Raw genomic sequence first — 9001 nt, forward strand, 5'->3', positions numbered from 1 at the left:
GCCCTGCACCCCTGCCCTGCATGCCCTGCACCCCTGCCCTGCACCCCTGCCCTGCATGCCCTGCACCCCTGCCCTGGATCCCCGCCCTGCATCCCTGCTCTGCACCCCTGCCCTGCACCCCCTGCACCCCCGCCTGCACGCCTGCCCTGCAGCCCTGCCCTGCATGCCCTGCACCCCTGCCCTGCACGCCCTGCACCCCCGCCCTGCACCTCCGCCCTGCACCCCCGCCCTGCACCCCTGCCCTGCACACCCCGCTGCGTCCTCCTTCGCTGGGCTACAGAGTCCTCAGCAGCAGTGCGAGGGGCGTGCAGTAGGTGGCCTGGCCTCCTCCCGGCTCCGCTCTGACCCTGGAGCTCCCTGACCCTGGCTACCACCAGCGCTGGCCATCTTGTGACTCATGCTTTGTCCTATTTGCTTTCAGGAATTGTGTCCCAGCCCCCAGTTTATCGTGGGCGGAGCCACACGCACAGACATCTGTCAGGGGAGTCTAGGTGAGTAACCGACTATTTGGGGCAAGGGCGGCTATGTGTGTAACGAGTAAAGGGACTTGACATCACATCTGCGGTGTTTTGTGTGGGTCTGTGCTCCTTGCATGGGTCTGTGATGCTAGAACTGTGGCTCCTCTGGGGAGATCTCTGCAGGCCACCAAACCCCTTCCACACAGGAGTAACGGGCCAGGATTGTAGGCACATGTGGACAGTGGGCTGTGTGGTGCTTTGACAGTCGTTGCCTGTAAGTGGGCACAATTCGCCGGATGGAGTGGCCATGTCCACATGACTGTGGGCTGTCCCAGCAGATGCTTTAAAATGAGTGAGAAAACAAGAATCCCATCTTCCAGCCGAGCTCTCTTTCAGAGCCGGGCACCCCCTCCCGGGACGGCGGCAAAACCAGACTTGGAGATGCAGGTACCTGGGAAACAGTCTTACCTGTGAAGATCAGCAGAGCAAACAGAAGATCCGCATCCACACAGACCCGAAACCCCTTTCCTTTCAGGAAGGTGCCCTCCTTCCTTTTCCTTCTCTTCAGCCTGCTGGAACCCTTTATGAATCTGAAATTCACGGGCATTTAATTTCAAATGCTTCCCACGTCCTGGCCTTAAGGAGTGTAGCTAGCCGACACGCCCTCAGCCAGAGCTCGAGGAGTGGGAGTGCAGAGCCGCAGGAATGGTCCAGGCGTCCCTCACGGGCGTGCACCCACTGCCCAGAGCCGCGGCCTCTGTGCCCCAAGCCCTTGTGCCATTCGAGCCGTTTGTGCGGTGGCTCAGGGTGGGGGGAGTGGGGGCAGTGTCCTGCCCCTTCTCCTTCTGCCTTTTTACTTGGAGCTCAGTGTTTAACCTAATTAGCACGTGTCTCTGGAAACAGAGCTCTGAATGTACGCCTTTAACAGCTTCTCGTTACAGATGTTTTAACTTCAGAAAAGCTATTTAGTAAGTGCCTTTTAATTGTCGGCTTGAGTAGAGGTTCCCTTGAATAGTTTTGAGCAAGTAGAGAAGTGGGCTTCCGGAGGAGGCCTGGGCGTTGCCGTGGCGAGTGCGTGCAGCCTGCTGGGCACAAATGGACCCAACCGCTCTCTGAATCCAGCTCGTGGGAAGGAAGTGGGGCCGCCAGCAGGTGCCCCGAGGTGCGCCCAGTGCGCGGTGGCTTTGCGTGAACGGAGCAGAAGGGGGCTGAGGGCCTGGAGCGAGGCTCAGCAGGTGGAAAGGTGGCTGCCCCTGGGTGCGGGGGGGCCGAGTCAAAGCAGCCGAGAGCCAGCCGGGCCGCCCCACGCGGTGGGCGGAGGCTCCCCATTAGAGAGCGGTGCCAGGTGCCGCTCCGGGAGCGGGCGCACTGCCAACAACATGTGTTCAGAACTTTAGAGTCTGACACCACCCAGTAGGGTCTACTCTGGGTTTAAAACATTTTTATTACTCTTGCTTACAGTTATTTTATTACCATTTTGAATACACGGGTTAAAACACTCGGAAGTTGTGCCGTGACGAGTCCTCTTCCCGCCTCTCTCCTCCCGTGCTCGCTGCCCTGTGACCGTTTTCTGTTCTTCCAGCAAATTCAAGCAAATCCAAATTCTTGTTTTTTTCAATGCTTTCTTGCATTGGAGGTAGCAGACTGTGGACGCTGCTGGGCACCTGTTTGTTCTTATTCCTCTTAACAAAGACGTGTCTCTGTGTCTCATGGGTGGAGCCTGGGCAGAGGGCAGAGGGGTGTCCGAGGGATGGAGGCTGGCCACCGGGGAGGCCGGGGCTGTGGTGCAGGGCCCTGGGAACCCAGGCCAGCTGCTGTCTCCAGGGTCAGAAATGTCTAGCTCTGCCTCTGCAGGGGTGCCGGCAGGGGTGAGGGCTGGCGCTGGCACGGTTTGGAGGGAAGGAAGAGTGGTATAACTACGGGGCTCGAGGGCCTGTAGGAGGTCAGGAGGTTACCCTGGCATGGAGCGGGTGGAGGCCAGGGGTGCTGCTGAACATCCCACAACGCTTGGGACAGCCCAGCATCATGCGGCTTGAGCATCAGCAGGTTTGAGAGATCCTGTTGTAGCTGGACCCACTCACGTCCCAGGGGCCCGAGGGCTAAGGCAGTAAGAAGCTCTAGGTCCAAATCTGGTTCTGGTCTTACCGGCTGTTTTCTCTCCTGCTTGGCGCAATTGATTGCACAACGGCTAAGCCCTAAGATCTTCTCACTAGTCGTCAAGATACGAGTTTCCCAATCCCTCCGACACTTTCATACGGACGAGGTTTCCTTCACTTGGCACTGCAGGCCGGGGTCCGTGAGACGTCTGTGGCCCAACGCCCGCCTCCTCAGCGTAGCCAGCTAGCTGGGGGTGTCGACAAAGCCAGAGGACCCACAAGTGCGTGTGTTTTAACCGCGGCCAGAGGCAGGATGAGGCCAGAGGCAGGATGATCCGGGAGGCTGGAAGGCGCGCTGTGGGGGTGGGGAGTAGGCGGGGAGGCCCCTGGGATGGCTTGGTGTGATGTCAGAGCTGAACGGCGCCTGCTTGTGAACTCTGAGCCGGCAGAGGAGGCCTCCTCCGCCATCAAATGCCGAAGGTGGATTTTTACAAACAAGCCCATGTGAGCAGGCCAGCATCTGCATCAGGGTCAGATGTGAGGTCAGTCGGCACAGCCTTGCTTGCTCCCCTGGTTTGTTCTCTGCCTGCCGCCCAACTCCCGGTGACTGTGAGGGGGAGGGAAACGCAAGCCAGCTGATTACAGGTGTTTCCACCTGTCTCCGAAAGGTTCCCATCTCTTTTGGATAAACGTTCCTCATCCAATCGCCTTTTTTGGGTGGTTTCTTGCTTCTTTAAGGCCGGCCCATCTCCAGCCTCCCCACGACGGCGCCCAGATGTGAGGAAGGCCAGAAAACCCCTGGGTGACCCCAGAGGGTGTCCTGGATCCCACTCAGTTCTGACGCACTGTCTGCCCAGACAGGGTGAGAGCCCCATAGGCTAGGGGCTCAGCCCCACGAGACTGTCCCCCCACACCTCAGACCTCAGGCTCCTGTTCCCATTGTCACCTGGGCTTCTGACCCATCAGCTGTAGACGGAGGGCCCCCAGAGCTCAGAGCATGGGTTCCTATAAGAGATACAGCTCAGGAACTGCCAGATGGAGGAGAGGCATGGGGTGAGGTCTGGGGAAGGGGCTTCCATGCTCCCTTCGGGGCGCTGATCTCCCTAAATCTGCACACGTGCACCAGGCTGGAAGCCTCTGGGTATTTATGGAGGCTTCATGACAGAGGCCTGATAGAGGAAATCACTGGTTCTGGTGATGGGCTCCCGGGTCAGGGGGTGGGGGTGGCTCTGAAAGCTCCAGCCCACTCATCCTGGGGTTGGTTCCCCTGACAACCAGTTGGGTCACCTAGGGGCTTTCCAAAGCCACCTCGTTAACATAACAAAAGAACTGTGCTTTCTCCCACTGCATAGAAAGCAACCTAGGGTTTCAGGAGCTCTGAGCCCAGAAACAGGTCTAAGACCCAGCCTGCATTTGTTATTATAAATCACAGCGTCCCGGGCTGGCTGGTGCTGGTGCCTGAGCTGTCCCCGGGGTCCTGGCTGGCCCCCAGGGGGGTGCGACTGTGCAGGGTCAGGCCCATTCTCCCCCCCGGGGGGCTCCCAGGTCCTACCCTGAAGCCACCACAGCTCCGGGTGGGATGGACCTGCCCGGTTCTCCCTGTCCCGGGAGGCTGCCATCTCCGCTCCTCTCTGCCTCCAGGCCCTGTGCCGCCACCCTCTTTGCTGCTGCCAGTCATCCTGCTCCCGGGGTCCCCGAGAATGCCCTCTGCTTTGGCTTCATCTTCACCCTATCTGCGGCTTTACTGTTCTTCCTGCTCCTGCCACTCATCAGCCTCACGAAGGGACTACTGCAGAAGTCCCAGCACCTGACCTCTTCTCTGTCCTTGCTCCCCTCCCCTGTCCTTCTGCCGGTGGCCCAGGGGCAACTCTACTTCTCTTTGCTGTTTGGGAAGTGCCCATAAGCTGGAGCCTGAGCTCTTGCTACCTATGGTTTATAATAACATTAGGTGTTCAGACCTAAAGGGAATTTCTGATTTAGCCCTTTCTATTCTAACAAAGCCTGACTCAGGATGACTGTCTCTTGGTGGACTTAAAACCAGAGTCCCTCATTGTTAGGGTTGGGGTCTGTTTACTGGAAGCCCCGAGGCTTATGGGTGGAGGGGGTGGAGGGCTCTAGGGGATCATTATTTAAGTGGAATTAAAAAATCACTTTTTTGTTTTAATAACTATTAAACCCGTTGTATGTATAACCTGAGTAAGGAGTAGAAAAAACAAAGCTCAGGTGGTTCCCCGACTTCCCCTGAGGTCAGTGACCCAGGACCCCCCCATTCTAGCTCTGTGGTTAGCCCAAACTCTAACCCATGGCCAGATCTTGCTGGAAGGTGGCTGCAAGGAGGGACTTGTCCATCAAAATTTTTCCCAGTTTTCCACCCACCTTATTCTTGGCTGCTTCTGGAAATTAAAACTATGGTCTAAGGTCAAAGCCGCGTCCCAACGGAGAAGAACCCAGCGAACGTGCCACAGGCTTCCAGGCAGGTCCCCAGACAAGTTCCTGAAATGTTCTGAGCAGAATAGATGTCCATCCTCCCAAGAGGACTCTTTGAAGGGGCACTGCTGACTTGGATGTATTCCTGTCCCGATAATCCTCACACACCTGACACAGCCCCTGGCAGGAATCCAAACCCCTGCGTAGCCGCTGCCCCTGCTCAGAGCCCTGCACTTGCCGCGGGTGCCAGAAGGACCTGCGAGATGTCACGAGTGAGGCAGATGAAAAGAAAATTAAGCTCCTCCAGCTGGGCAGCCCCGTTTGATGTCAGCAACTGAGGGTTGCGTAGTTTCCGTGCCTTGAATTGTAATGTGTGAGGAGTGCTCTAGGTGGGCTGATGGAGGCACTGAGCCAGGAGCACGAATGTCAGAGGGGCCACGAGGACGCGTGTGTCACGGGGGGCTGCGGGGCGGTCACCCTGTCAGCTCCCCTGGGACCTGTGCTGGGAGTCTCCCTCATCATCTCCCCCATTCCCAGATGCTGGCGGGGGTGGGAACCGTCAGGCCTAGTGCATGTCTTCTTGGGTCCCCTGTCCCCACAGACCAGGGAGACTCAGGAGCAAACAGGCAGGGGTCACTGGGGGCTTGCCTAAGAACAAACTGTAATCCATCGAGTCATTCAGACACTTGCTGTTCATCAAGTGTTTATTGGGCCCCTACTGTGTGTCAGCCGCCTGCTGGGGATGCCAGGAATCCACAACCCGGCTGGCTGGAGGGCCCCAGGGAAGGTGCTGGGGGGCCCTGGGAGGGCACTGGAACCCTGGGAGGTCACTGGGGCCTTAGGAGGTCGCTGGGGTCCTGGGAGGGCGCTGGAACCCTGAGGAGGGTACTGGGGCCCAGGGAGGGCACTGGAACCCCAGGAGGTCACTGGAGTGCCCCAGGAAGTCACTGGGGCCCTGGGAGGGTGCTGGGGGCCCCCGGAGGGCGCTGGAGCCCTGGGAGATCACTGGAGTGCTCCGGGAGGGCGCTGGAATCCTGGGAGGTTGCTGGGGCCCCAGGAGGGCGCTGGGCCCCTGGGGAGGGTGCTGGGGGGCTCCGGGAGGGTGCTGGGCCCCTGGGGAGGGTGCTGGGGGGCCCCGGGAGGGCGCTGGGGCTCCGGGAGGGTGCTGGGCCCCCGGGGGGGGGCTCTGGGGGGCTCCGGGAGGGCGCTGGGGCTCCGGGAGGGCACTGGAACCGTGGGAGGTCACGGGGCCCTGGGAGGGAGGCGGGGTCGCCGCAGCTCCACCGAGTAGCTGATGTGCAAGCAGGTGCTGTGACCCGAGGTGGCTTGTGATCGGTGCGCAGAGCTTAGATTCAGTCTTCAGGAAACAGAAACAGAGTGACTCGTGGCCGGAGAGAAGGGGAGGGGAGAGGCCACAGGTGGCAGGGCCATGAGGACTTGTCAGGGGAGGGAACAAAGCAGCCCCGCCCGGCGGGAAAGGCCAGGGCAGGCGCATCTGAGTTTTCCTGGAGGGCAGGTTCTTGGTGGGCGCAACGGAGGAAAGCTGGACACGTGGGTGGGATCTGTATCGTCCTCTGTCCTTGCATCCTCCACCCCAGCCATCGATGGTTAGAGGTGAAACGGTTAGTGTCCGGGGACGAAGGGGGGAGCAGGGAACTTCCCGTCGGGAGGACAGGACTTGGAGTGAAGCAGCGGGAGACGCCGTGACCTTCAGACACGGGAGGACGCGGTGCATCTGATGCAGGAGGGCAGGGGTGACACAGACTGGGCTGAGCGGGACGCTGAGGTCAGACAGGGCAGGGACGTGCGCCCGCCTGACCAGTGTGTCCCTGTGACCCGGTGCAGGTGACTGCTGGCTGCTGGCCGCCCTGGCCTCCCTGACCTTGAATGGAGAGCTGTTTCGCCGCGTGGTCCCGGGGGGCCAGGATTTCCAGCAGAACTATGCGGGGATCTTCCGTTTTCAGGTACTGTGCTCATGGCCCTGGACACCACGGGTGACCCTGCGGCTACATGGGGTTCGGGATGCAGTCAAAAATCTGTGTGTCATTTTGGACTCCCCCAAATCTTCACCCTTGATGGCCAGCAGTTGACCTGAAGCCTTCCCGAGAATACAGTCGACCCACACACGTTTCGTATGTCAAGTGTATTATATACTGTGTTCTTAGCATAGAGTAAGTCAGAGAAAAGAAAATGTCGGTAAGAAATCATAAGGAAGAGGACACACGTTTCAGGACTGTGCTCTACTTATCAGCCAGCCCTCGCTGTTCAGAACATGTCGTTCGGGGGTTCTTCCCATGCCCTTGGGTCCCACCCCACATCCCCGAACCAGAGACCCAGCAGCCCTCGTCCAGCGGTCCCCGCAGGGGAGCCGGACGCTCCCCTGGTCTGAGAACTGCTGCTCCCACGCACCCTGCCCTCCCCGGCCCTGCGGCCTTGACGAGGAAAGGGGTCCCGAGGTTCCGAGGTCCCGAGGCATGGGACCCACGCGGGCGCGTCTGCTCCTCACTGACACGCCGAACGCCACGTGTCCTGTGTTCTCTGGCCTCTCCTGTGAGCGTGAACAGAAGACGCAGAGCCTACTCTCGGGGGGCTCGGAGCTCGTCCCTCGGCACAGGGTGCTGTCTGAGGGGCCTCTGCCCCGTGTCCCCTGCCCCGCAGTTCTGGAAGTACGGCGAGTGGGTGGAGGTGGTCGTGGACGACAGGCTGCCCACCAAGGATGGGGAGCTACTCTTCCTGCACTCAGAGACGGGCAGCGAGTTCTGGGGAGCGCTGCTGGAGAAGGCCTATGCCAAGTGAGTACGCAGTTCGGGGCTGGGAGACCCCCGTGTCTCCGGAGGACTGCACCCACCCCGCCCCGAACTCGGGGTGCCGTGCCGAGTCCTCCCCAGCACCTGGACGCTGGGGCCAGGAGCTCTCGGCTCAGCGCTGCCCCCATGAGGGTGTGGATTGGGGGCGGGGGCAAGATCTGCAGAGTCTTGGTGCCTCCACCTTCTCCTTCAAACTCCAAGGTCAGTTCCTAGGTCAAAGTGAATTTATTAAAGAATGATGAAGAGGAAGGGACAGGTGCACTTTGATGCCAGTCCTCACCCCCCTTCCTGCTGGCATTCCATGTGGGAACCTTCTTTGTGGGTTCTCCTGATGCATGTCACTTACCCTGTCCTGCAACCCCATTCCTTTCCAGCCCTCTTCCCAGAGCAAGCCCCTGGGGCTCTCTCCCCCAACCCCTGCCCAGGCTCCCAACCCCCAGGAACCCAGGAACCCAGGGTTGGTGCTGGGAAAGCTGCACTTTGCTTCTTAAAAGGCGGGGGGTGGGGGGTGGTGGTGGTGTGGCTTGGTGGGAGGTGGCCCAAGATTCGTTCCTCCAAACCGCGGCCGGGGCTCCCTGCTGACCCAACACAAAATTGTCTTCTGGTCCACTCTGCATCCTAGCGCCAGCCCACGCAGGCCCCTCACTTGTGGATGATGTACCTTTTCTTTCTTTCCCCACAGGCTCAACGGCTCCTATGAGGCTCTCACTGGAGGGTCCACGGTGGAGGGATTTGAGGATCTCACCGGTGGCATCTCTGAATTTTATGATCTGAAGAATCCCCCAGCCCACCTGTTTCAGATCATCCAGAAGGCCCTCCGTGCGGGGTCCCTGCTGGCCTGCTCCATTGATGTGAGTCTTTCTGCTCCCCCCTGAGTGGAGGGGAAGGGGCCAGAGCAGCGTCCGGGGCTGAACGGGCAAGTCTGGGGATGTACTGGTCCCAGACCTTATTAGTGGCTAGGAACTGGGGTGCACCGTGGGAGCCCCGGTCTGTAGTACTAGGGAATGGCCCTGAGAACGGAGCCCTGATCCCTGGATCCCGCGTCCTACCTTCGCTGCCCCCCCTTTCGTGGGGCTTTAGGAAGCAGATACACCAGGGGCATACTTGATGGACTTTGAGATCCCTGAGGAGAAGGGGAGTGGGTCTGGAATGAGGGTGTGTGCGCTGCCTGGGGGGCTGGCTATCTGGGCCCTGGGGCGCAGGGACACTGGAG

At 59.8% G+C, this 9001-nt stretch overlaps 1 long non-coding RNA gene across 1 annotated transcript; it reads left to right on the forward strand.

The window, feature by feature from the left end:
• The first annotated feature begins 426 nt into the window (after nucleotides 1-426).
• Nucleotides 427-7768, forward strand: LOC145719575 (uncharacterized). Its single transcript, XR_014142470.1, has 3 exons — nucleotides 427-491; nucleotides 6827-6945; nucleotides 7640-7768. It is a non-coding gene; the product is annotated as an uncharacterized LOC145719575 (long non-coding RNA).
• Nucleotides 7769-9001: the final 1233 nt, after the last annotated feature.

Source organism: Leptonychotes weddellii, unplaced genomic scaffold, assembly GCF_054177405.1.
Source record: "Leptonychotes weddellii isolate Sample4059 unplaced genomic scaffold, ASM5417740v2 HiC_scaffold_5329, whole genome shotgun sequence".
Taxonomy (NCBI): domain Eukaryota; kingdom Metazoa; phylum Chordata; class Mammalia; order Carnivora; family Phocidae; genus Leptonychotes; species Leptonychotes weddellii.